A 26,016-nucleotide genomic window follows, 5' to 3' on the forward strand; every position below is an offset into this window, starting at 1 on the left:
ATGGAGCATTTTCAGACAGAGAACGTAGATATTTTCAACACACTGAGCACAGATATTTGCTTTTCAGGGAGAGAACGCAGCCACGTCCTCTCCGTTCAATCTCCAATGCACGAGTGAAAATGGGGGCGACGCGCAACTCTTTATATAGAATACGAATCTCGCGAGAAGCTGACAGCGGGATGATGATGTTCGGGCGCGTTCAGGTTAACCGAGCAAGGCGGGAAGATCCGAGGCTGCCTCGGAGCCGTGTAAAATAGGTGAAGTTCGGGGGGGTTCGGATCTCGGAGAACCGAACCCGCTCATCTCTATTTTTAATACATCCAGGCAGAAAATAATTTTTTATTGCTGAAAAAAGATAAATAATATAAGGGTCCCTATGAGCTACTGAGTGGGTATGCCCATTTATCCAATTCTGGTTATTTTTCTGAAAATGTGGTATCTGTGTACAAGTTAGTAGTGGAAATGAAACCTTTATATACAAGGCTACACACTATAAAGTGTGAGATGGTGTACCCCATGTCCACAATTAATCTTACCTTCTCATAGGAGGTGTTATCTTATCACAGGTATATCTAGGGGTCCGAGCACCCCTGGCAAAGTAGGGACAGGTGCCACTTCCCCTCATATTTGAAATTTGGAAGTCATCATAAAAGAGTCGTGACCACACAATAGTACCTTTAATTCACATTACACCGCACAGTAATGTCTGTTATTCACATTATGCTACACAGTAGTACCTCTTGTCTTATACCCCATTTCTAACATTAACAGGAAGACCTGTGAGTGCCAGCAGTTAAATTACTACAGTATATATATTTATAGTGGGGCAAAAAAGTATTTGGACAGCCACCGATTGTGCAAGTTGACCCACTTAAAAACATGAGAGAGGTCTGTAATTTCCATCATAGGTACACTTCAACTGCGAGAGACAGAATCTGAAAAAAAAAACTAGGAAATCACATTTATTTGTATATTCTTGCGGAAAATTAATATTTGGACAATCAAAAAGTTTAACTCAATACTTTGTAATATAACCTCGGTTGGCAATTACGAAGGTCAAACGTTTCCTGTAGTTCTTGACCAGGTTTGCACACACTGTAGCAGGTATTTTGGCCCACTCTTCCATGCAGATCTTCTCTAGATCTGTCATGTTTTGGGGCTGTCACCTGGCAGCAAGGACTTTCATCTCCCTCCACAGATTTTCTATTGGGTTGAGGTCTGGAGCCTGGCTAGGCCACTCCAGGACCTTAGAATGCTTCTTACAGAGCCACTCCTTAGTTGCCTGGGTGGTGTGTTTGGGGTCATTGTCATGCTGGAAGACCCAGCCACGTTCCATCTTCAATGCTCTTACTGAGGGAAGGAGGTTTTTGCCAAAATCTCACTATACATGGTCCCATTCATTCTCTCCTTAATACGGATCAGTAGTCCTGTCCCCTTTGCAGAAAAGCTGCCCCAAAGCATGAAGTTTCCACCCCCATGCTTCACAGTGGGTATGGTGTTCTTCTCCCTCCAAACACGGCGAGTGGAGTTTATACCAAAAAGTTTGATTTTGCTCTCATCTGACCACATTACTTTCTCCCAATCCTCCTCTGGATCATCCAGATGGTCACTGGCAAACTTTAGACGGGCCTGGACATGTGCTGGCTTAAGCAGGGGGGACATTTCGGCGCTGCTGGATGGGCGCTGCAGGATTTCAATCCATGATGACGTAGTGTGTTACTAATGGTAACGTTTGTGACTGTGGTCCCAGCTCTCTTGAGGTTATTGACCAGGTCCCCCCATGTAGTTCTGGACTGATTGCACACCGTTTTCAAGATCATTGATACTCCACGAGGTGAGATCTTGCATGGAGCCCCAGGTCGAGGGAGATTGTCAGTGATCTTGTATTTCTTCCATTTTTTTATAATTGCGCCAACAGTTGATCTCTTCTCACCAAGCTGCTTGCCTATTGTCGAGTAGCTCATCCCAGCCTTGTGCAGCTCTACAATTTTGTCCCTGGTGTCCTTAGACAGTTCTCTGGTCTTGGCCATGGTGGAGAGGTAGCAGTCTGACTGTTTGAGGGTGTGGACAGGTGTCTTTTATACGGATAACCAGTTCAAACAGGTGCCATTAAAACAGGTAACGAGTGGAGGATAGAAGAGCTTCTTGAAGAAGTAACAGGTCTGTGAGAGACAGAAATCTTGCTGCTTGGTAGGTGTCCAAATATTTATTTTCCACAAGAATATACAAGTAAATTGTTTAAAAATCATACAATGTGATTTCCTGTTTTTTTCAGATTCTGTCTCTCACAGTTGAAGTGTACCTATGATTGAAATTACAGTACAGACCTCTCTCATCTTTTTAAGTGGGTCAACTTGCACAATCGGTGGCTGTCCAAATACTTTTTTGCCCCACTATATATATATATATATATATACATTTATATAAGCACACCACTCTCCGGGTGCGGCACTCCTGGCTTCACAAAGATGCAAGACACTAGTGTAGTCAATAACATTTCAGTTGTATTCAGTTGTCATCGGATTCTGAATCTGATGACAATTGAATACAACTGAAACGTTATTGACTACGCCAGTCGCCAGTGTCTTGCGTCTTTGTGAAGCCGGGAGTGCCGCACCCAGAGAGTGATATGAAAATAGTATTGTGAGCACAAGTGTGCGCTGCTAATTATATTAGAGGGAGCACCACCGGAGGTGCGTGTCTAGAACCGCCTTTTGGGGATGTCTAGCACTGCCCAGGGACATGTCTAGCACTATTTTACATTCTCTCAGTAAAATCACATGGCTTAATCACATTAATCCAAACAGTATGAGCTGAAATTCACATTACGCCACACAGTATGAGCTGAAATACACATTATGCCACAGAATATGAGCAATATTCACATTACCCAACACAGTATGAGCCGAAATTCACATTACGCCACACAGTATGAGCCAAAATTCACATTACACCACACATTACTAGCCAAAAGTCACATTACACCACACAGTATGAGCCTAAATTCACATTAAACCACACAGTATTAGCCAAAAGTCACATTACATCACATAGTATTAGCCAAAAGTCACATTACCCCACACAGTATGAGCCAAACTCACATTATACCACACAGTATGAGCAACATATATATATATATATATATATATATATATTATAGAGAGAGAGGCATGGAGGGGGGTCACAAGGAGAGAGAGGCATGAAGAGCGATAGGGGCATTGGGACAGAGGGGGGGCATGAGGACAGACAGGGGCATGGAGAGAGTGAGGCATGGAGGGGGAATGAATGGTGAGGGGGCATAAAGAGAGTGAGAGGCATGGGGGGTAGATAGAGAGATGGGCGTGAGAGCGAGTGGGAGAGCAGTTTACCTGGAGGTTGGGAGGAGGCTCCGCGGTCCCTCCAGTCAGGCACGATGGGATGTGCCCGCAGCCGGGCAAGAGACGCGGGACGAGGGGGGAAATCAGAGATGCAGGAGGAGGGGGATAAGCAGAGACGCAGCGGCGGCTGATGCAAACTGAGTAAGAGAGGAGCTACTGACAGCGAAGGATAGCACAGGACTGAGCAGCAGGCTCTGCAGGGATCGCTGTGATGCATTGTCCTAATGTGTAGGCATGTGGGGGGGTGCTGGACATTAGAGGGTGCCTGTGTGCACGCCTATGATTGTGAGGGCACACACATTTATATACACATTTGTCCTTAAAGAGGAGGCACCTGTATGCCCGGCAATGACCACAGAAGGCAGCAGCGGCAGCCACTGTTCTTGGCACCGGGGTCCGGCACCGCTCCGCAGTCGCACTACATCAAGTAACTGCAAAACTACAGCTCCCAGCAGCCATTGCTGCTGGGATCTCACAGCTGCTGGGAGCTATAGTTTTGCAGAGTTGCTTGATTCTAGTATAGACTGCGGAGCGGTGCCGGACCCCGGCGCCAAGAATAGTGGCTGCCGCTGCTGCCTTCTGTGGTCATTGCCGGGCATCCCTGAGGGTGGGGGACACAGGGGCACAGTTAATCTACCCTGGCCGCGGGCAGTGCCCCTCCTCAGCTGGCGCCCCTGGCAAGTGCCATCCTGGCGAATGGTAGATACACCACTGTATCTTATATACAACTACTGTAGGAGTGAGCGCCGGGACATTTTTTTTTGTTCCTAGAGTATTAATAACCCCAAGAACATTAATTTCCAGGCATTTCCATGCAATTTTGACCACAGTATAATGAAAAATATATATACAATAGGGGTGTGCTCCGGGCCATTTTTCGAGTTTTGTGTTTTGGTTTTGTATCTGTAACTCCTTCATGTTTTGGATCTGTATTGTTTTTGCCAAAACCGCCCTTGTGGGTTTTGGTTTTGGATCTGTATTTTTTTTTTTTAATAATAAAAACAGCTAAAATGACAGAATTTGGGGGTGTTTTTGTTCCTACGGTATTATTAACCTCAATAACATTAATTTCCACTTATTTGCAGTCTACTTTGAATACCTCACAGCTAACATTATTGTTTTCATCCAGTTTAGGCCAAAAGGTTGCACTGAGGTAGCTGGATGACTAAGCTAAGTGACAGAAGTGGACGGCACACACACGGCACAACAGTGGCAGACAGGATATCAGTTTTATAAGCTATGCTAAAAATGCACCAAAGAGCACTTAATGCAAAGAAAAGAGGTGCAAGATGGAATTGTCTGATCTTGGGACCTCCCACCCCTCCCACCCATCCTTATGTTGTATATTAAACAGGACAAAGTTTAACAAACCAATCATTTCAGCGGCAGAGACTGTCACTTGTGGCTGAAATAATTGGTTTGTTTGGACTCCCACAAAACAAGCTGTCAATGGGAAGTGCACAAACTGGCTCGAGTACTTTAAATAGGCACTATGTAGTCACCAGCATCAGATTCCTCACCCCCTCAGTGTGTACATTCTCTTCTTCACAGACTATTAATTCGTCCCTGCTGGAATCCACCATCACAGGTCCCTCTGTACTTTTTGGAGGTAATTGCTGGTAAAGGTCTTCCTCGTGGATCTTTTAATTCATTTTGATGAACATCATCTTTTCCACATTTTGGGGAAATAACCTTCTATGTCGATCGCTGACAAAGTTCCCGACTGCACTAAAAACTCTTTCTGAGTACACCCAGGAGGGTGGGCAACTTAAGCAAAAAAAAAAAAAAGGCAGTTTGTGCAAGGGCCTCCAAATTGCCTCTTTTTCCTGCCAGTATTAAAACAGACTGTCTGACATGCCTATTTGGATGTTTATCAATGAAATAATCATCACTGTTCTTTCAATGGTGACAGCATCATATGCAGTGACAGTGGACATGTCAGTAATTGTAGGCAGCTCCTTTTGTCAAAAGTCTTTCCTGAGTGATGTTTATCATCACCAGTGGGTCTCTTTGGAAATTTTAGTTTTTTCCTAGCAGCCGTATTTGCCGGAGAAAAATGAAGGAGGAGACTTTGCTGTGTCATGTTTCACTGGAACGGACAATTTTCTCACCAACATCTCTTTGCATCTCTGCAGATTTGTGCCTATTGGAATCCTTGGATCAAGTACAGTCATCAAAATATAGTGATCCGATTTTAAGAAATTGATGACCCTAGAATCCTGGCAAAGCGAATGAAGGGCTTGATCTACAAGTCTGACATACTATCGCTCCATTTCAGCTCCTACTTCACTTTCTCCAGCCGTGTTTGCAAAAGCCTGATGAGAGGAATGACCTGACTAAAGCTGGCAGTGACTGGACTTCACATTTGGGAATTTCAAAGGGTTTAAGAGCCTTGCACAACACGGAAATTATTCTCCATTGCACTTGACTTGCATTCCCGCTCCTTTCCCTATATCATAGGTGGATGTGTAGGAATGGCCTTTTTCTGCTCCTCCATCCGCTGAAGCATATAAAGGGTAGAATTCCTCCTCATTACTACCTCTTGCTTCAGCTGATGGAAGTGAAAATTCAAGAGTGTTTGCTGGCACTCCTGTCTTCGACATGCAGTTCCTGAATGTCAAAAATGTCCCAAAATTATTCGGGCCATCGACAGCATCTCCTGCACGCCCTTGTCATTTAAAAAAAAAAATTATTCATCACCAAATTAATTGTATGAGCAAAATATGGGATGCGTTGGAATTTGCCCAGATGTAGTGCTTTCACAATATTGGTGGCATTGTCAGATATCACAAATCCTGTGGAGAGTCCAAGTGGGGTAAGCCATTGTGCAATGATTTCCTTGAGTTTTTCTAAGAGATTCTCAGCGGTGTGCTTCTTATTGAAACCAGTGATACACAGCGTAGCCTGCCTCTGAATGAAATGTCATTTGTGAGATACTGCTGGTGCTGCTGCTGCTGTTGGTGCTGCAGAAGGCAATACATCTACCCAGTGGGCTGTCACAGTAATGTAGTCTTTATTTTGCCCTGCTCCACTTGTCCACATATCCATGGTTAAGTGGACAGTGGGTAAAACCGCAGTTCTGAGGAGACTAATAAAAATTTTTTTAATGTCCATGTAGAGGCTGGGAATTGCTTGTCTAGATGGGATTTGGTACCGGGGACACAGTATGTCAATCAACTGTCTAAATCCCACTATACTAGTGGTGGATACTGGACACACATCTAATACCAGCATAGTTATTGTGGCCTCAGTAATCCGCTTTGCAACTGGGAGACTGCTGACATACTTCATCGTCCTTGCAAAAGAGTTTTGAAAAGTCAATTGTTTGTTAAACTGCAAGTAGTCTTCCTTGTCCCCTTCTGGGATGAAAATCGACTCCCAGCAGCAACAGCATCAGCATCAGCAATAGGTGTAGCACTTAAGTATCCTCCAGAGGAATCCTGGATAGGAGAGGAGTCAGTCATGATATTGGATACAGGACTACTTCCGATCCTGATTGAGGAGGAAATTGACGATGAGGGTGTAGGTGGTGGGGATTGCAGCGCTTGGATCCAACAGAGAAAAGGGAGCTAGGTGTTGCTGGACTAGTTACGTTTTTAGTCGCAGCATCTGAATGTGTCAACAATTGTGATGTATGCGCTTCAAGTGGCGTAAAAGGGAGGAGGTTCCTAGGTGGTTAAGGTCCCTACCTCTATTTACAATGGCTTTACAAAGGCTACAGATGGCTAGCCAGTAATTGTCTTGGCTTGGGAAGAAATAATTCCACATCGAAGAATTGGATATTTTTGTCTTTTGCCCAGGAATGACAATGGGCTTTTTCATACCTTGGTCAACAACTGTCTCCACTGGTGCCTTAATAAAACAAACCACATCCCCATCATCAAAATCCTCATCGTCAATATTCTCATTAGCGCCAGCTACACCAATATCCTCCTCATTCTGGTGTACTTCTACAGTGACATCCTTAATCTCAATGTCAGCATGTTTACTGGTGGTGCTCCTCCCAACACTTGCAGAGGGCGTGCAAATGGTGTAAAGAGCCTCCTCTTCCCGTACAGTATTGGAAAGGTCAGGCTTATACATCACAACCGCAGACACACTTGGACTCTCCTTAGGGATTGGTGATATTTCTTAATGCACAGTTGGTTCCTGTGCCTTTAACAAGTTTCATTTTTTTTAAACTTTTTTACAGGGAGGAAGGCTTACATCATCATCATGAGACGCAGAACCACCAGTCATAAACACAGGCCAAGACCTTAGCCTTTCCTTTCCACTTTGTGTAGTGAATGTCATATTACCAATTTTACATTTCTCGTCAGCTAACTTTACTTTTTTCTATCACCGTAAAATATTGCTTCTTGATTTTACATACCTCTACGCCATTGGGCATAGGCCTTAGCTGATGACATTAACATACTTCCATTGTCATGACTAGTGGCAGCAGCTTCAGCACTATTAGTAATAAGTGGGTCCTTATCTTTAAATTGTCTGTCCTCCATTTCTATCATTACAAAGTGGGGTACAGCAACAGTGCATGAGTCAAAAATATTTATTATTTTTTATATCACACACCGGCAGTTACAGTGTCTCACAAGTTAGTCAGAAATATATGTTATTACACACTGCAGTTTAGCTTCGCCCGAAAGTGTTGCACAAATGAGTCAGAAATATATATTATTACACACTGCGGTTTAGCTTCACTGACAGTGTTGCACAAATGAGTCAGAAATATATATTATTATTACACACTGCAGTATAGCTACACTATGTCATGATCCTGACTGTAGTTCTCATATTTGGTGACTTACCTCTGCCATCTGTCCTGGACCCTGTGTCTTTTGCGCACTTAGATAAACAGCTTGTCAGTACCATGAGTTTCCTGAGTGCAGAGTTAATGAGCCCCACCTGTGGTGATTAACCTTCTGTGTGAATCTGAATTCAGCAATCTGAAGTTTAGGCGTAAAAGCCATCATACTCTGTTTATTTGCAGAAGTTCTTGCTTCAGTGTTCTTTTGGCCTGCTAGGCCTCAATCCACATCAGAGCCTATCTGGAGTACTCACGTGACAGTGTCTGATCACCTGACCCGGAGTTGTCCAATCCTGTGCCAGCCTGAGACTCTCTATTAACTGAAGATGCCTCCTGCTGCTTTTGCATAGTTTTGTACATCAGCTTCGTCCAAAGACTCTGCCCACTGTGAAGGATGGCTGCTGGGGTGGGGGCGGTGGGGAAGGGTGGGGGGTATGAGGCTGGATCTGTGAGACTTGGCCTCTCCAAGCGCCATACAATTTTCAGGAGCCTTCCAGCCGATCAGGAGGGTAGGCAAGTATGCATATACTGCTGCACTAATTACAGTATATGGTTGTAAATACTCAGCTTTGAAATAAACATAACATTGAACATCATTGTGCATCCTCATTACTTTATTTCCTGTTATTAATCAAATGTACATGTACATGTATCTATTACTATATCTGTGAGCAATGGTCTGGCAAAAACATACTGACTTATCCTATTGGGAGGAAATCTCATCCCTTACTAGCGCCAAAACCTGATTGGACCCAAATGGTGGACCGGCAATTCCACCTTTTTATTATAACCCTGACAGTATCTTTTTCACTTACACAATCCTCTATGCTACGGGCTTGTGTGATCAAGCATCTAATCTCCTGCTGTATAAAACTGTCCACCCCCAAAAACTTAACCGAGCATTAATTTTTTGAAAATTACATTCTCACTTTATACTTTCAAGGATCTTATCTGTGACGTGTATTTGTTTTTGGTGTCAGGTGTGCCATGCCATTACTCTATTTACTATTTTTTAGCATGCCAGATTGCCACAGATTTTGCCTATTTGTGAGGTAGTCACATGGAAATTGTATTTTATGACTTTCAATTGCTTTAAATGACCCCAACACCCTAGACTTGGGGGTGTCCCACACCCTTGACCCTTAGAATGTTAGGTACTTACCCAACTATGAGGTTACAGTAAAGTATTGGGTAAGCCTGTAATATTGGCAAATATTGGGGGTAATTCCAAGTTGATCGCAGCAGGAATTTTGTTAGCAGTTGGGCAAAACCATGTGCACTGCAGGGGGGGCAGATATAACATGTGCAGAGAGAGTTAGATTTGGGTGTGGTGTGTTCAATCTGCAATCTAAATTGCAGTGTAAAAATAAATCAGCCAGTATTTACCCTGCACAGAAACAAAATAACACACCCAAATCTTACTCTCTCTACACATGTTATATCTGCCCCCCCTGCAGTGCACATGGTTTTGCCCAACTGCTAACAAAATTCCTGCTGTGATCAACTTGGAATTACCCCCATTATGCAAAAAGCCTCATATTGCAAAATGTATTGCAAAATGTATTAAAATTAGCACCTGCACTCGTTCTCTTTGTGTATGGCACTACAGGCCTCAGCAAGGCAGCAACTCTCATTACTAGCAATTAGGGTATGCAGTCCGGGGCCCCATTTCTATAGATGCTGGTCATGTGTTGCCCCCGGAAAAAGTGGCACAGAGAAGGTCACACTGCTGCAGGCAGTGGGTGAGTGTGAGTGTTTGTACCATGTGGATAAGCAGACGGAAGGGTGTAGCCACCAAGGGTGGCTGTAACAAGTGCTGCCTGAATTACACAGGTATAAACAAAGGTAGAAGCAGAACAGCTGGTTAGACATCACAAATGGTATTTACTGTATGGGGGAGACAGAAAGAGGCACATAATGTCATAGAAGGAGTCACAGTGGGCCATTAATAATACAGTAGAAGGAGGCACAAAGGGTCACTAGTTATATTGGGGGCCACACAGGGCCACTAGTTATATCAAAATAAAAAAACAGGCAGCAGGTGCCAGTTCCTACAGAGAAGTAAGCAGCATGCCATATATGGGCACATACACACACATACAGGATAATATAGCATGACATGGATGTACTGTATATACTGTATATACTAATCTTGCTCAGGGCTGCACAGACCAGGAGAGAGATATCTATGAAAGAAGCTATTTGGAGGCCATCAAGTCAACATTATTTGATTCTTTTTATTACAATTCTCTAATATTGTTTTTTCTTGAACAAAGTCTATATAAATTGTCTGAAGATACAGCCATTTTACTGAAACACCCCTGAAGAAGTCATTATTGATAAAACGCGTTCGAGGATATGCAGTTGTGATTCAGAATGATCTGGATTGCCTGGCATCAAGCTCGCCTATATAAGGGCAACAATAAGTGTAAAACTTTTGCTTTATTATGGTCATACATATATTAATTTGTGAAAAGTTTTCAAATTGTACATGAAGTTTTAGAGTAAAATTGTCATTGTGTTTCTGAATTTCTTTTTTAAGAAATGTAATAGTATTGGGTGTACTCAGGTTTATTGTATATGAGGAATATATGTGAAATTAATTCATACCTGCAATACCTGCATCATCTACACTGCAGTATAATGTTAACTGGTGGCGGTGTGTGGCACAATGTAAACTGGTGTAGCATATTATTTACTGTGAATTCTACAGTGCGGCATGATAGATACTGGGGGCACTGTGATGATAAACTCTCTCCTTATGCTGGTGTGTCCTATTCCCGCTATCCCTGTACCCAGTACTGTGTCCTTCTCCCCCAGCACGTTACCCAATATTGTACCCTTATCCCCTAACCCTATCACCAATACTGTACTCTTACACTGCACCCAAAACTATACCCTTACCCACCTAACCCTCCACACACTACTGTACCATTATACCCCTAACCTTGCACCCTTAATTATGTCCTTATCACCTAACCCAGCAGACACTACTGTTCCCTTATCACTTATTCTACAACATATTGTACATTGTATTTCAAAATATGAAACCTTGTAAATAAACATGTCACGAGAACATATTTGTAGGAGGCTGCAAATGTATAGTTTGTAGGGGGTGCCAAGCACCCTAGCACTGGCCCTGCTCACATGGAAACTAAACTGTAGCAAATAAGTGAAATGGTGATGCCACAATTAGTAAAGTATTAACACATTTTGTGTATATTAGTCAGCTCATTAGTAAAACTGTATCATACCTCCAAACTTTCTAACCCAATAGGGGGTGGAACTTAGGTAAGAAGGTGTGTAGCCTTGTGTGAGTGGGCATTGCTTCATGTCACGCCCAACATTTTCATCATGTTATAGGCATTCCCAGCGCTTCCTGAACAGCTTGACAGCTCCCAGGCTCACTACAATGCACTGTTTAGAGCTGTATCTATCTAGAGATCATTCACTGCTTTACTGTGCATAACAGCAGTTATCACAGGCTAGCCAACTGCCCCCTGCCCCGTGGGACACAGCAAATGTCTAGTCATAATACTGTGCACCTTCTATAGATTCATCACAAGAACAATTACACTGTGAACCAGAAAAAAAAAAAACACTGATGCACTTGATAACATATGATTTACTAATGTGTTTCTGCTGTACTAGCAGTTCTATAATAACTTTCACGTCACCACCATTACTGTAACTTTGCCACATTACATGTCTGGAATAATATTAATATTACAAAGTTGTGCATAAAATAAATTGTATAATACTAATGATGATAATTGAATATTGAAAGGATATCAGTGATTGGCCATTGGCATGAGTGGTGGCTTTTCTCCCACAGCCCTTCTTTTACCATTTTACCTTATTGAGATACTCTGTTTTTTTCCTTTTACTGTATTTCCCTCTGTCCTCGAACCCCCCCCCCCCCCTCCCTTTTTTAAATGCCCCCTTCTTATATTGTGTCTTGGCAGCTCCCTTGGTACTAATGTTTGGTTTAGACCATTTTAAGTAACTTCTATGTATAGTTTTCTAATAGCCATACAACAAATTGGAATGTCTACTTGCTCCCGCTGTGTTGGATATTTACTGTCTCCTGGGTTATTTAACACATTGGTTTTTTGTTTGTCTCAACCTGTTTTAGGGATTGTGTATTGTGTATGTTTTTTCTTTGCTCAATAAAAAAGTAAAAAAAAAAGATAATAATGAAAAAAAGACAATGATTAGCTGTTTAACATGTAATGTATCTTGTGTAAGGTGCACCTGCAGTACTACTAACCATGTCAGTCTGGGATGCAGTCAATTTACCTACAATCAAAATCCCTATGGTCAAAATCCCAACAACAATTGACCGATGGTTAAAATACCAACAAGGTCAAAATACTGATCTACAGTACAAGCTCTGGCAAATAGTCAGTGATGACTGTAATGTTAATATAAAGCCCTGTACTGCATACTGTACACACAGATGGTGAGCAATGGTCAGACGGAGAGAGTTAAAAAAAAAAATAATAGTTTATACAGACTCAAACAAATGTGTTAAAACACTTGTGTATGCAGACACAACTAATGTGTGAAAGGAATAATGTAGCTCATTGACTTTAAAGTATATACAGTGCACTAAATACTGTGTTTGCAATATATGAGCGCCCAAGTCCCCTAACAGCATAAATGAACACCAATGGGAAGGAATCGCTGCTTGCATTACTTTTACACATGAACTTGTGTATCTTCCATGCAGCGATGTGGGCAAGCAATGAAGGCTCCCGTCTCTCACACTGAGAGACCCGGGTTCAATTCCCAAAGTGGCAATCTATTTTCCCCCCGTGACATTCACTTTATTAAAAAAAAATGTCTTTGTAATCCATTGTAATACATTCAATGGAAGGTTGCACACAGGTTTCACATAAATCAGAGTACATCTGCATGAGCGTCTGATTCTGCTATCTAAAATACACAGTGGTAATGAGCACCAGTAGGCATAACAATAAATATAAATGAGTGTATCCTGACGCAATTAACTGTTCGAGCAACACAGTACTGTAGATCATCAGCAATAGAGAATCTGTGTTGTACTTTATGAGAAGGGATCACTGCTACTGTACCATTTACACATCTACAGTATCAATGCAACTGCAGTTCTCTATGTAATTATCATATACAGTATACTTTAGTATTGTGTTGCACATTTATTGTAACCTGACCTACAGATGTAGCCACCTTTATCTTGACTGGCTGAGGCGTTTGTCCCGATCGAGCATATGCAGCGTCCCGGGGTGTAGGGAGGCGCGCCTAGTCACAGAGAGGCGTACCTAATCGCACGGAGAGCGTTTGGCGTTACCTTTACATGTAATACCTGTGATCATCCACCAGATGTCGCTTTTTACAATCACCACTGCGCATGCGTGTGGTCTCCCGTAAAATACAATACTGAAATATATAATAAGGACTACTTTACTAAGGCGTCTCATTACACTGCATACAGTAAATACTTATTACGCTGCATTATTTAATACAGTAAATACTCATTACGCTGCGTTATTTAATACAGTATATACGGTACAGATGCAAATAGTGCAGCATACAGTATATGAGCCATCTACAGTACTTTATGAATATGTGAGCATCCAAGTCCCGCAGACAAAACAACATAAAACCAGTAGTGTACACTGTCGCAAATGGACGTGTTAGAAGTTCGCTATTGCCTCTTGAGATTAGGAATTTTTTTTACAGTATGTTAGCGTCCTAATCCCGTAGCCATTACAGCATAATCAAAACCAATGGATTTATTCATCTGTCTGTGGTGAAGTGGTGAAGTGTTCCGCTTCCTATACTCATAGTCCCGGGTTCGATTCCTAAAGTACGAATGCATGTTAGTTTTTTCCAGACACCTTATTATTATTTTTATTCACATAAACCAGGGCAAAGCTGCATGAGCGGTTCTACTGTTGAGGTTCTATGCTCCGTACAGTACACATACAATTCTGTAGCACTCAATAGAAATGGCTACCACCTATGACTCCTTGCCCCATGGAGGCCCTAGGCTACAGAGCAAGTAGCAGTCCAGATTTTGCAGGCTATGGGGCAATGCTGAAGGAGCGTCACAATCCCCTAGCTAAAATACACAGGGGCGATAGGAATAAGTGAGGTCTATGCACATTACGGTACACCGGACTCGATCGCATAGCACACTGGCAAAATGGCCACTGCACCTGAACCCCCACCATGTGGCAGGCAGCGCTCGGATATGGAGTGAGAGATGGTATAAGTTTTGCAGGCTACGGTGCACTGCTGAAGGAGCGTCACAATCCCCTAGCCAAAATACACAGGGGCGATAGAGATAAGTGAGGTCTATGCACATTACGTTACACCGGGCTCGATCGCATAGCAAACTGACAAACCACAAGTTTTACATAAAGCAGGGCAAAGCTGCGGGAGAGTTTCTACTGTCAAGGTTCTATGCACTGTATGGTACACATACAATTCTATAGCAGGGCAAACTCAATTGAAATGGCTACCGCCTGTGACTCCTAGCTCCATGGAGGCACTCGGATATGGAGCAAGTAACAGCACAGATTTTGCAGGCTACGGGGCAATGCTGAAGGAGCGTCAGAATCCCCTAGCTAAAATACACAGGGGTGATAGGGATAAGCGAGGTCAATGCACATAACGATACACCACAAAGTTCCCCATGGTTTTGATTATGCCTTTTCTTTGAACACAGTATTTTCCACTGCCTCGCCCTACCCCCATCACACTTTCCCCTTCCCCCCTGGGAGCCTGCAAAGTACATGCAGTAGACAGGGAGGGAGTTCCGATCAGGTTACAAGACATGTGCAACAGTATACTACTGTATGTAGGAAAATCCCCTGCCCACTCTGATTTATGTGAAACCTGTGTGCACCCTTCCATTGAATGTATAACAAAGAAAAATAATAATAATAAAGTGAATGTTACAGGAGCACATTAAAAATAGGTTGGCACTTCCTTCCCATTGGTGTTGGTTTATGCCTTAGGGGACTCGGATGCTAATACTTGTATTTCAAGAGCACGGTATTTTCCACTGCCTCTCCATACCCCCATCGCCCTTCCCACCTGGGAGCCTGCACAGGTCATGCAGTGGACAGGGAGGGAGTTCAGGTTAGGTACAATACACAAATGCCGACGATCTACAGTACTGTGTTGCTCAGTTAGTTGCGTCGGAATACACTAATTTATACTCATTACCGCTGTGTATTTGTATATAGCGGAATGAATTGCTGCTGCAGATTTACTTTGATTTATGTGAAACCTGTGTGCACCCTTTCATTGAATGTATAACAAAGAAAAAATAATAATAAAGTGAATGTCACGGGAACATATAAAAAAAAAAGGTTGGCACTTTGGGACTCTCAGCGTGGGAGGTGGAAGCCTTCATCGCTAGGTTGGTATGGAAGGGGAGACAATTAGCTACCGGAGGGTACCAACCCCAAGTTTCTGTGACCCCCACAAGGCTCATGGCAAGCGTCGGAACCCATGGTGGGTCTGAATTAACGGGCCCATTATAGTCTATGGGAAAATGGGTCCACTTTGCGTACTGATATCTCTGGTTCTGGGTCTCCCAGAGACTCAGGACTGGTACCATACAAAAGAGGAGACTCTTGGCTTTCGGGGCAGACCAACCACTAGTTTATGTGACACTGGAAAGGGAAACGGGAAGCAACCGTGTTTCAGGTCCCCTCCAGTTGTCCGCCTAGCTTGCACAGGATGCAGGGTTTCTGGCTAGATAGGAAATACTGTACAGAAATGCTAAGCATGGTAATTTGACATCCAGGAACATAGGGAGAAGTTTTTATCTCTCTCCATTATACTTAGAAAAATTACACTTGCCACTGTACGTTACAAGCTGTTCGTGCTAATTAGTACACTAGTAGAACATACTGTACAGAGATACTAAGGACAGTGATTTGGCATCCACGAAGTTAGGGAGGAGCTTTTATCTCTCTCCATTGTAATCTTTCTAAGTATAATGGAGAGAGATAAATGCTCCTCCCTAAGTTACTGGGTGCCAAATTACAGTCTTTAGTATCTCTGTATTCTATGTTCTACTAGTGTACTAATTGGCATGAACAGCTTGTAACGTACAGTGGCAAGTTTAATATTTCTATGTATAATAGAGAGAGATAAAAGCTCCTTTGTAAGTTCCTAGATGCCAAATCACCGTCCTTAGTATCTCTGTACAGTATGTTCTACTAGTGTACTAATTAGCACAAACAGATTTTAACTGAATGCCAAATCACCGCACTTAGTATCTCTGTACAGTATGTCCTATTAGGGTACTAATTAGCACGAACAGCTTGTAACGTACATGGCAGGTTTAATCTTTCTATGTATAATGGAGAGAGATAAAAGCTCCTCAGTAAGTTCCTGGATGCCAAATCACCGTACTTAGTATCTCTGTACAGTATGTTCTATTAGAGTACTAATTAGCTGTTTGTGCTAATTAGTACCCTAATAGAAAATACTATGCAGAGAAACTAAGGACGGTGATTTGGCAACCAGGAACTTAGGGAGGAGCTTTTATCTCTCTTTATTATACATAGAAAGATTAAACTTGCCACTGTACGTTTACAAGCTGCTCGTGCTAATTAGTACACTAGAAGAACATGCTGTACAGAGATACTACGGACAGTGATTTGGCATCCACAAACTTAGGGAGGAGCTTTTAACGCTCTCCATTATACTTAGAAAGATTACAACGGAGAGAGATAAAAGCTTCTCCCTAAGTTCCTGGGTGCCAAATTACCATCCTTAGTATCTCTGTACTCTATGTTCTATTAGGGTACTAATTAGCACGAACAGCTTGTAACGTACAGCAGCAAGTTTAATCTTTCTATGTATAATGGAGAGAGATAAAAGCTCCTCAGTAAGTTCCTGGATGCCAAATCACCGTACTTAGTATCTCTGTACAGTATGTTCTATTAGGTTACTAATTAGCTGTTTTTGCTAATTAGTACCCTAATAGAAAATACTATGCAGAGATACGAAGGATGGTGATTTGGCAGCCAGGAGTTTACGGAGGAGCTTTTATCTCTCTACATTATACATAGAAAGATCAAACCTGCCACTGTACGTTACAAGCTGCTCGTGCTAATTAGTACACTAGAAGAACATGCTGTACAGAGATACTACGGACAGTGATTTGGCATCCAGGAACTTAGGGAGGAGCTTTTATCTCTCTCCATTATACTTAGAAAGATTACAACGGAGAGAGATAAAAGCTCCTCCCTAAGAACCTGGGTGCCAAATTTACCATCCTTAGTATCTCTGTACTCTATGTTCTATTAGGGTACTAATTAGCACGAACAGCTTGTAACGTACAGCAGCAAGTTTACTCTTTCTATGTATAATGGAGAGAGATAAAAGCTCCTCAGTAAGTTCCTGGATGCCAAATCACCGTACTAAGTATCTCTGTACAGTATGTTCTATGAGGGTACTAATTAGCTGTTTGTGCTAATTAGTACCCTAATAGAAAATACTATGCAGAGATACTAAGGATGGTGATTTGGCAACCAGGAACTTAGAGAGGAGCTTTTATCTCTCTATATTATACATAGAAAGATTAAAATTGCCACTGTACGTTACAAGCTGTTCGTGCTAATTAGTACACTAGTAGAACATACTGTACAGAGATACTAAGTACAGTGGTTTGGCATCCACGAACTTAGGGAGGAGCTTTAATCTCTCCATTGTAATCTTTCTAAGTATAATGGAGAGAGATAAAAGCTCCTCCCTAAATTCCTGGATGCCAAATTACTGTCCTTAGTATCTCTGTACTCTATGTTCTACTAGTGTACTAATTAGCATGAACAGCTTGTAACGTAGAGTGGCAAGTTTAATCTTTCTATGTATAATGGAGGGAGATAAAAGTTACTCCCTAAGTTTCTGGATGCCAAATCACCGTCCTTAGTATCTCTGTACAGTATGTTCTATTAGGGTACTAATTAGCTGTTCGTGCTAATAAGTACCCTAATAGAAAATACTATACAGACATACTAAGGATGGTGATTTGGCATCCAGGAACTTACTGAGGAGCTTTTATCTCTCTCCATTATACATAGAAAGATTAAACTTGCCACTTTACTTTACAAGCTGTTCGTGCTAATTAGTACACTAGTAGAACATACTGTAAAGAGATACTAAGTACAGTGGTTTGGCATCCACAAACTTAGGGAGGAGCTTTAATCTCTCCATTGTAATCTTTCTAAGTATAATGGAGAGAGATAAAAGCTACTCCCTAAATTCCTGGATGCCAAATTACTGTCCTTAGTATCTCTGTACTCTATGTTCTACTAGTGTACTAATTAGCACGAACAGCTTGTAACGTAGAGTGGCAAGTTTAATCTTTCTATGTATAATGGAGAGAGATAAAAGCTCCTCAGTAAGTTCCTAGATGCCAAATCACCGTCCTTAGTATCTCTGTACAGTATGTTCTACTAGTGTATTAATTAGCACGAACCGCTTGTAACGTACAGTTGCAAGTTTAATCTTTCTATGTATAATGGAGAGATAAAAGCTCCTCTGAAAGTTCCTAGATGCCAAATCACTATCCTTAGTATATCTGTACAGTATGTTCTACTAGTGTACTAATTAGCATGAACAGCTGTTTTACCGGATGCCAAATCATCGTACTTAGTATCTCTGTACAGTATGTTCTATTAGGGTACTAATTAGCATGAACAGCTTGTAACGTAGAGCGGCAAGTTTATTCTTTCTATGTATAATGGAGGGAGATAAAAGTTCCTCCCTAAGTTCCTGGATGCGAAATCACCGTCCTTAGTATCTCTGTACAGTATGTTCTATTAGGGTACTAATTAGCTGTTCGTGCTAATTAGTACCCTAATAGAAAATACTATACAGACATACTAAGGATGGTGATTTGGCATCCAGGAACTTACTGAGGAGCTTTTATCTCTCTCCATTATACATAGAAAGATTAAACTTGCCACTGTACGTTACAAACTGTTCGTGCTAATTAGTACACTAGTAGAACATACTGTAAAGAGATACTAAGTACAGTGGTTTGGCATCCACAAACTTAGAGAGGAGCTTTAATCTCTCCATTGTAATCTTTCTAAGTATAATGGAGAGAGATAAAAGCTACTCCCTAAATTCCTGGATGCCAAATTACTGTCCTTAGTATCTCTGTACTCTATGTTCTACTAGTGTACTAATTAGCACGAACAGCTTGTAACGTAGAGTGGCAAGTTTAATCTTTCTATGTATAATGGAGAGAGATAAAAGCTCCTCAGTAAGTTCCTAGATGCCAAATCACCGTCCTTAGTATCTCTGTACAGTATGTTCTACTAGTGTATTAATTAGCACGAACAGCTTGTAACGTACAGTTGCAAGTTTAATCTTTCTATGTATAATGGAGAGATAAAAGCTCCTCTGAAAGTTCCTAGATGCCAAATCACTATCCTTAGTATATCTGTACAGTATGTTCTACTAGTGTACTAATTAGCATGAACAGCTGTTTTACCGGATGCCAAATCATCGTACTTAGTATCTCTGTACAGTATGTTCTATTAGGGTACTAATTAGCATGAACAGCTTGTAACGTAGAGCGGCAAGTTTATTCTTTCTATGTATAATGGAGGGAGATAAAAGTTCCTCCCTAAGTTCCTGGATGCCAAATCACTGTCCTTAGTATCTCTGTACAGTATGTTCTATTAGGGTGCTAATTAGCTGTTCGTGCTAATTAGTACCCTAATAGAAAATACTATACAGACATACTAAGGACGGTGATTTGGCATCCAGGAACTTACTGAGGAGCTTTTATCTCTCTCCATTATACATAGAAAGATTAAACTTGCCACTGTACGTTACAAACTGTTCGTGCTTATTAGTACACTAGAAGAACATAATGGGGACTTGGACTCATACAGTACTTGCATTTCAAAAGCACAGTATTTTCCACCGCCTCCCGCTAGCCCATCGCCCTTCCCCCCTGGAATCCTGCACAGGTCATGCAGTAGACAGGGAGGGAGTTATTCACATAAACCAGGGCAAAGATGCAGGAGCAGTTGTACTGTTAAGGTTCTATGCACCATACGGTACACATACAATTCTGCAGCAGGGCAGACTCAATTGAAATGGCTACCGACTGTGACTCCTCGCCCAATGGAGGCCCTCGGCTATGGAGCAAGTAACAGCACAGATTTGGTAGGTCACGGGGCAATGCTGAAGGAGCGTCAGAATCCCCTAGCTAAAATACACAGGGGTGATAGGGATAAGTGAGGTCTTTGCACATAACGATACACCGCAAAGTTCCCCATGGTTTTGATTATGCCTTTTCTTTGAACACAGTATTTTCCACTGCCTCACCCTACCCCCATCCCACTTTCCCCTTCCCCCCTGGGAGCCTGCAAAGTACATGCAGTAGACAGACAGGGAGGGAGTTCCGATCAGGTTACAAGATATGTGCAACAGTATACTACTGTATGTAGGAAAATCCCCCGCCCACTCTGATTTATGTGAAACCTGTGTGCACCCTTCCATTGAATGTATAACAAAGAAAAAAAATAATAATAAAGTGAATGTTACAGGAACACATTAAAAATAGGTTGGCACTTCCTTCCCATTGGTGTTGGTTTATGCCTTAGGGGACTCGGACGCTAATACTTGTATTTCAAAAGCACAGTATTTTCCACCGGCTCTCCCTACCCCCATCGCCCTTCCCCCCTGGGAGCCTGCACAGGTCATGCAGTGGGCAGGGTGGGAGTTCAGGTCAGGTACAATACACAAATGCCGACGATCTACAGCACTGTGTTGCTCAGTTAGTTGCGTCGGAATACACTAATTTATACTCATTACCGCTGTGTATTTGTATATAGCGGAATGAATCGCTGCTGCAGATTTACTTTGATTTATGTGAAACCTGTGTGCACCCTTTCATTGAATGTATAACAAAGAAAAAATAATAATAAAGTGAATGTCACGGGAACACATAAAAAAAAGGTTGGCACTTTGAGACTCTCAGCATGGGAGGTGGGAGCCTTCATCGCTAGGTTGGTATGGAAGGGGAGACAATTAGCTACCAGAGGGTACCAACCCCAAGTTTCTGTGACCCCCACAAGGCTCATGGCAAGCGTCGGAACCCATGGTGGGTCTGAATTAACGGGCCCATTATAGTCTATGGGAAAATGGGTCCACTTTGCGTACTGATATCTCTGGTTCTGGGTGTCCCAGAGACTCAGGACTGGTACCTTACAAAAGAGGAGACTCTTGGCTTTCGGGGCAGACCAACCACTAGTTTATGTGATACTGGAAAGGGAAACGGGAAGCAACCGTGTTTCGGGTCCCCTCCAGTTGTCCGCCTAGCTTGCACAGGAAGCAGGGTTTCTGGCTAGATAGGAAATACTGTACAGAAATGCTAAGCATGGTAATTTGACATCCAGGAACATAGGGAGGAGTTTTTATCTCTCTCCACTATATTAGAAAAATTACACTTGCCACTGTACGTTACAAGCTGTTCGTGCTAATTAGTACACTAGTAGAACATACTGTACACAGATACTAAGGACAGTGATTTGTCATCCACGAATTTAGGGAGGAGCTATAATCTCTCTCCATTGTAATCTTTCTAAGTATAATGGAGAGAGATAAAAGCTTCTCCCTAAGTTCCTGGGTACCAAATTACCATCCTTAGTATCTCTGTACTCTATGTTCTATTACGGTACTAATTAGCACGAACAGCTTGTAACGTACAGCGGCAAGTTTAATCTTTCTATGTATAATGGAGAGAGATAAAAGCTCCTCAGTAAGTTCCTGGATGCCAAATCACCGTACTTAGTATCTCTGTACAGTATGTTCTATTAGGGTACTAATTAGCTGTTTGTGCTTGTTCTCGGGAACACATAAAAAAAAAAGGTTGGCACTTCCTTCCCATTGGTGTTGGTTTATGCCTTAGGGGACTCAGACGCTCGCATTTGTAAAGCACGGTATTTTCCACCGCCTCCTGCTAGCCCATCGCCCTTCCCCCCTGGGAGCCTGCACAGATCATGCAGTGGACAGGGAGGGAATTCAGGTCCTGTGCAATACACAAACGCTGAAGATCTACAGTACTATTTTGCTCACTCAGAATACACTCATTTCTACTCATTACCGCTGTGTAGATGCATTTAGTGTAAAGAATCGCTCCTGCAGATCTACTCTGATTTATGTGAAACTTGTGTGCATCCTTCCATTGGATGTAATAGAGAGAAAAAAAAAATATTAAAGTGAATGTCACGGGAACACATTAAAAAAAAAGGTTGGCACTTCCTTCCCATTGGTGTTGGTTTATGCCTTAGGGGACTCAGACGCTCGCATTTGTAAAGCACGGTATTTTCCACCGCCTCTTGCTAGCCCATCGCCCTTCCCCCCTGGGAGCCTGCACAGATCATGCAGTGGACAGGGAGGGAATTCAGGTCCTGTGCAATACACAAACACTGAAGATCTACAGTACTATTTTGCTCACTCAGAATACACTCATTTCTACTCATTACCGCTGTGTAGATGCATTTAGTGTAAAGAATCGCTCCTGCAGATCTACTCTGATTTATGTGAAACTTGTGTGCATCCTTCCATTGGATGTAATAGAGAGAAAAAAAAAATATTAAAGTGAATGTCACGGGAACACATTAAAAAAAAGGTTGGCACTTCCTTCCCATTGGTGTTGGTTTATGCCATAGGGGACTCGGACACTCATATAATTGCATTTCAAAGGCACGGTATTTTCCATCGTCTCCCCCTACCCCCATCGCCCTTCCCCCTGGGAGCCTGCACAGATAATGCAGTAGACAGGGAGGGAATTCAGGTCCTGTGCAATACACAAACGCCGAAGATCTACTGTACTGTTTTGCTCAATTCGTTTCATCAGAATACACTCATTTCTACTCATTGCCGCTGTGTAGTTGCATTTAGCGTAAAGAATCGCTCCTGCAGATGTACTCTGCTTTATATGTAACTTGTGTGCACCTTTCCATTGACTGTCTTACAATGAAAATAAAATAATACAGTATATTATTACAATAAAAAAAAAGGCACATCAGGTCTCGAACCCTGGACCCCAAGCGTGGGAGGTGGGAGCCTTCATCGCTAGCCCACAACGCCTCATGAGATTCCCAATTTCATGATTAAAAGTACAGCAAACAGCGCCCGGCCCCCTCCCCATTGGTGTTGGTTTATGCCTTAGGGGACTCAGATGCTCGCATTTGTAAAGCACGGTATTTTCCATCGCCTCCCGCTAGCCCACCATTCCCATTATGCCTTAGGGAACTCAGACGCTCATGTACTGTACATGTATTTTAAAAGCACAGTGTAGGTCACCATCTTTTTCCACCGCCTCCCGTTACGCCTACAGTATTAACATTACAGTCGTCACTGACCAATTGCCAGAGCTATAGATCAATCCGCCACTATACTGTACGATCGAAAGTACTGGATTTAGTGGAGCATTAGCCACCCAGTGGTGGAGATGTGTAATGCATGCTGAGTATCTAGAATCGCCTCAACGCGCCTGCCTGTGATTAAACTCAGCTATCGCCTTAGCGTGACTAAACGTCCGTCTTGGCGGAGAATCGGTCAAGATAAAGATGGCTACATCTGTAACCTCCCTCCCGGTCTACTGCATGAACTGTGCAGGTTCCCAATGAGGAAGGGGGAAGTGGGATGGGGGTAGGGCGATGCAGTGGAAAATACCGTGTTCAAAGAAAAGGCATGATCACCATGAGGCAGGGGTTCATGGGCAGCAGCCATTTTGTCAGTTTGCTATGCGATCAAGGCCAGTGTACCGTAATGTGCATAGAGCTCACCTAGCCCTATCGTCCCTGTGTATTTTAGCTAGGGAATTGTGACGCTCCTTCAGCATTGCCCCATACCCTGAAAAACCTATGCTATCACTTGATCCATACCTGAGCGCTGCCACAAGGTGGGGGTCACGGGCGGTGGTAATTTTGTCAGTTTGCTATGCGATCGAGTCCAGTGTACCGTAATGTGTATAGAGCTCACCTAGCCCTATCAACCCTGTGTATTTTAGCTAGGGGATTGTAACGCTCCTTCAGCATTGCCATGTATCTTGCAAAACTTATGCCATCACTCGCTCCGTAGCTGAGGGCCTCCACGGGGCAAGGGATAACTGGTGTCAGCCATTTTGACAACTTGCTACAGTATGTGTTCGAGTCCAGTGTATCGTAATGTGCATAGAGCTCACCTAGCCCTATCGCCCCTGTGTATTTTAGCTAGTGGATTGTGATGCTCCCTCAGCATTTCCCCGTAGCCTGTAAAACCTATGCCATCACTTGCTCCATAGCCGAGTGCTGCCACGAGGCAAGGAGTCACAGGTGGTAGCAATTTCAATCGAGTCTGCCCTGCTACGGAATTGTATGTGTACCGTACAGTGCATGGAACCTAATCCTCATAGCTGCTGTGTATTTTACAGTAGAAATGCTCCTGCAGCTTTGCCCTGCATTATGTAAAACTTGTGTGCACACTTCTATTGAATGTGAAAGTATAATACAGTACGATATATACAGAAAAAAAATAAAGTGTCTGGAAGAAACTAACATGCATTCGTACTTTAGGAATCGAACCCGGGACTTTAATCGTGGGAAGCAGAACACTTCACCACTCGGACACGTTGCCACCAACAGATGAATAAGCCCATTGGTTTTGATAATGCTGTAATGGCTATGGGATTAGGATGCTAACATACAATATCCCTAACATCAATAGACCACAATGTACTTGTAACCCGTCCATTTGCGTCTGTGTACACTACTGGTTTTATTTGTTGATTTGTTTGCGGGACTTGGGAGCTCACATATTCCTAATGTACTGTAAATGGACTATACTGTGGCTTTATCATGTTAGTTTGCATCTTTATATACTGTACTATTGTATTTACAGTACGTCTGTACATTGTAATTAAACTGTATGACACACTGTAGCATATTGTAGTGTAATGAGATGCACCAGTAAAGTAGTTCTTACTATGTATTTCGGTATTGTATTTTACTGGAGACCACATGCATGCGCAGTGGTGATTTTAAAAAGTGACATCTGGTGGATGATCACAGGTATTACACTTTTTTTTTTAAATATGTTTATTGAAATGATTTCATTCATATATAAGTATATATGAAAAGACATACAGAAAAAAGAATTGAACGTTAAAGGTTGCATGGAAATACAGAACATAGTATATATACAGAGACATCCTAGGGTAAATCAGCCTATGCGAAGACATCACGGCAAATAAAAGGAAAACTAGAGATATGAACCCACAGCAAAGAATACCGGTTGCTCCCGGAATCTAAATAAATATACCCCAAGACTACTAAGGGGCGGTAGACCACATATAACCGCATAATATTGTCGGCATTCCACATAGTACTAACTGATAAAGAGAAAGATCAAAGAGACAGAGAGAATACAATATAAAAGTATTTGTGGGGGGGGGGACACACGAGGGAAGAAAGGGGAGGGGGATGACGGGATGAGGATGAGTGTTAGGGCCAGCCCATAACACTCAGTATAGCCAACTGGAGTGCCAGAGAGAGAAGAATAGACAGATACATACTTAAAAAACAAAACAAAAAAAACCCAGTGACATTATTTAAACGTTTGCGTATGATTCATAGGAGGACAAGGAGCAATCTAGGGTTTTCAAGATATGTTGTTTGGTAGAGGGAGGTAAAGTGTCAAGGAAAGGACTCCATTTGAGGCAGAATTTCCGTGTGCTAAAGAAGGGCGAAGTTAAAACCGTTTTTCTATCATAATACAACAATTGTAATAGTTTTTGCTGAACTTCTGCAATGG

The sequence above is a fragment of the Pseudophryne corroboree genome, chromosome 5 (assembly GCF_028390025.1).
Source record: "Pseudophryne corroboree isolate aPseCor3 chromosome 5, aPseCor3.hap2, whole genome shotgun sequence".
In the NCBI taxonomy this organism is placed as follows: domain Eukaryota; kingdom Metazoa; phylum Chordata; class Amphibia; order Anura; family Myobatrachidae; genus Pseudophryne; species Pseudophryne corroboree.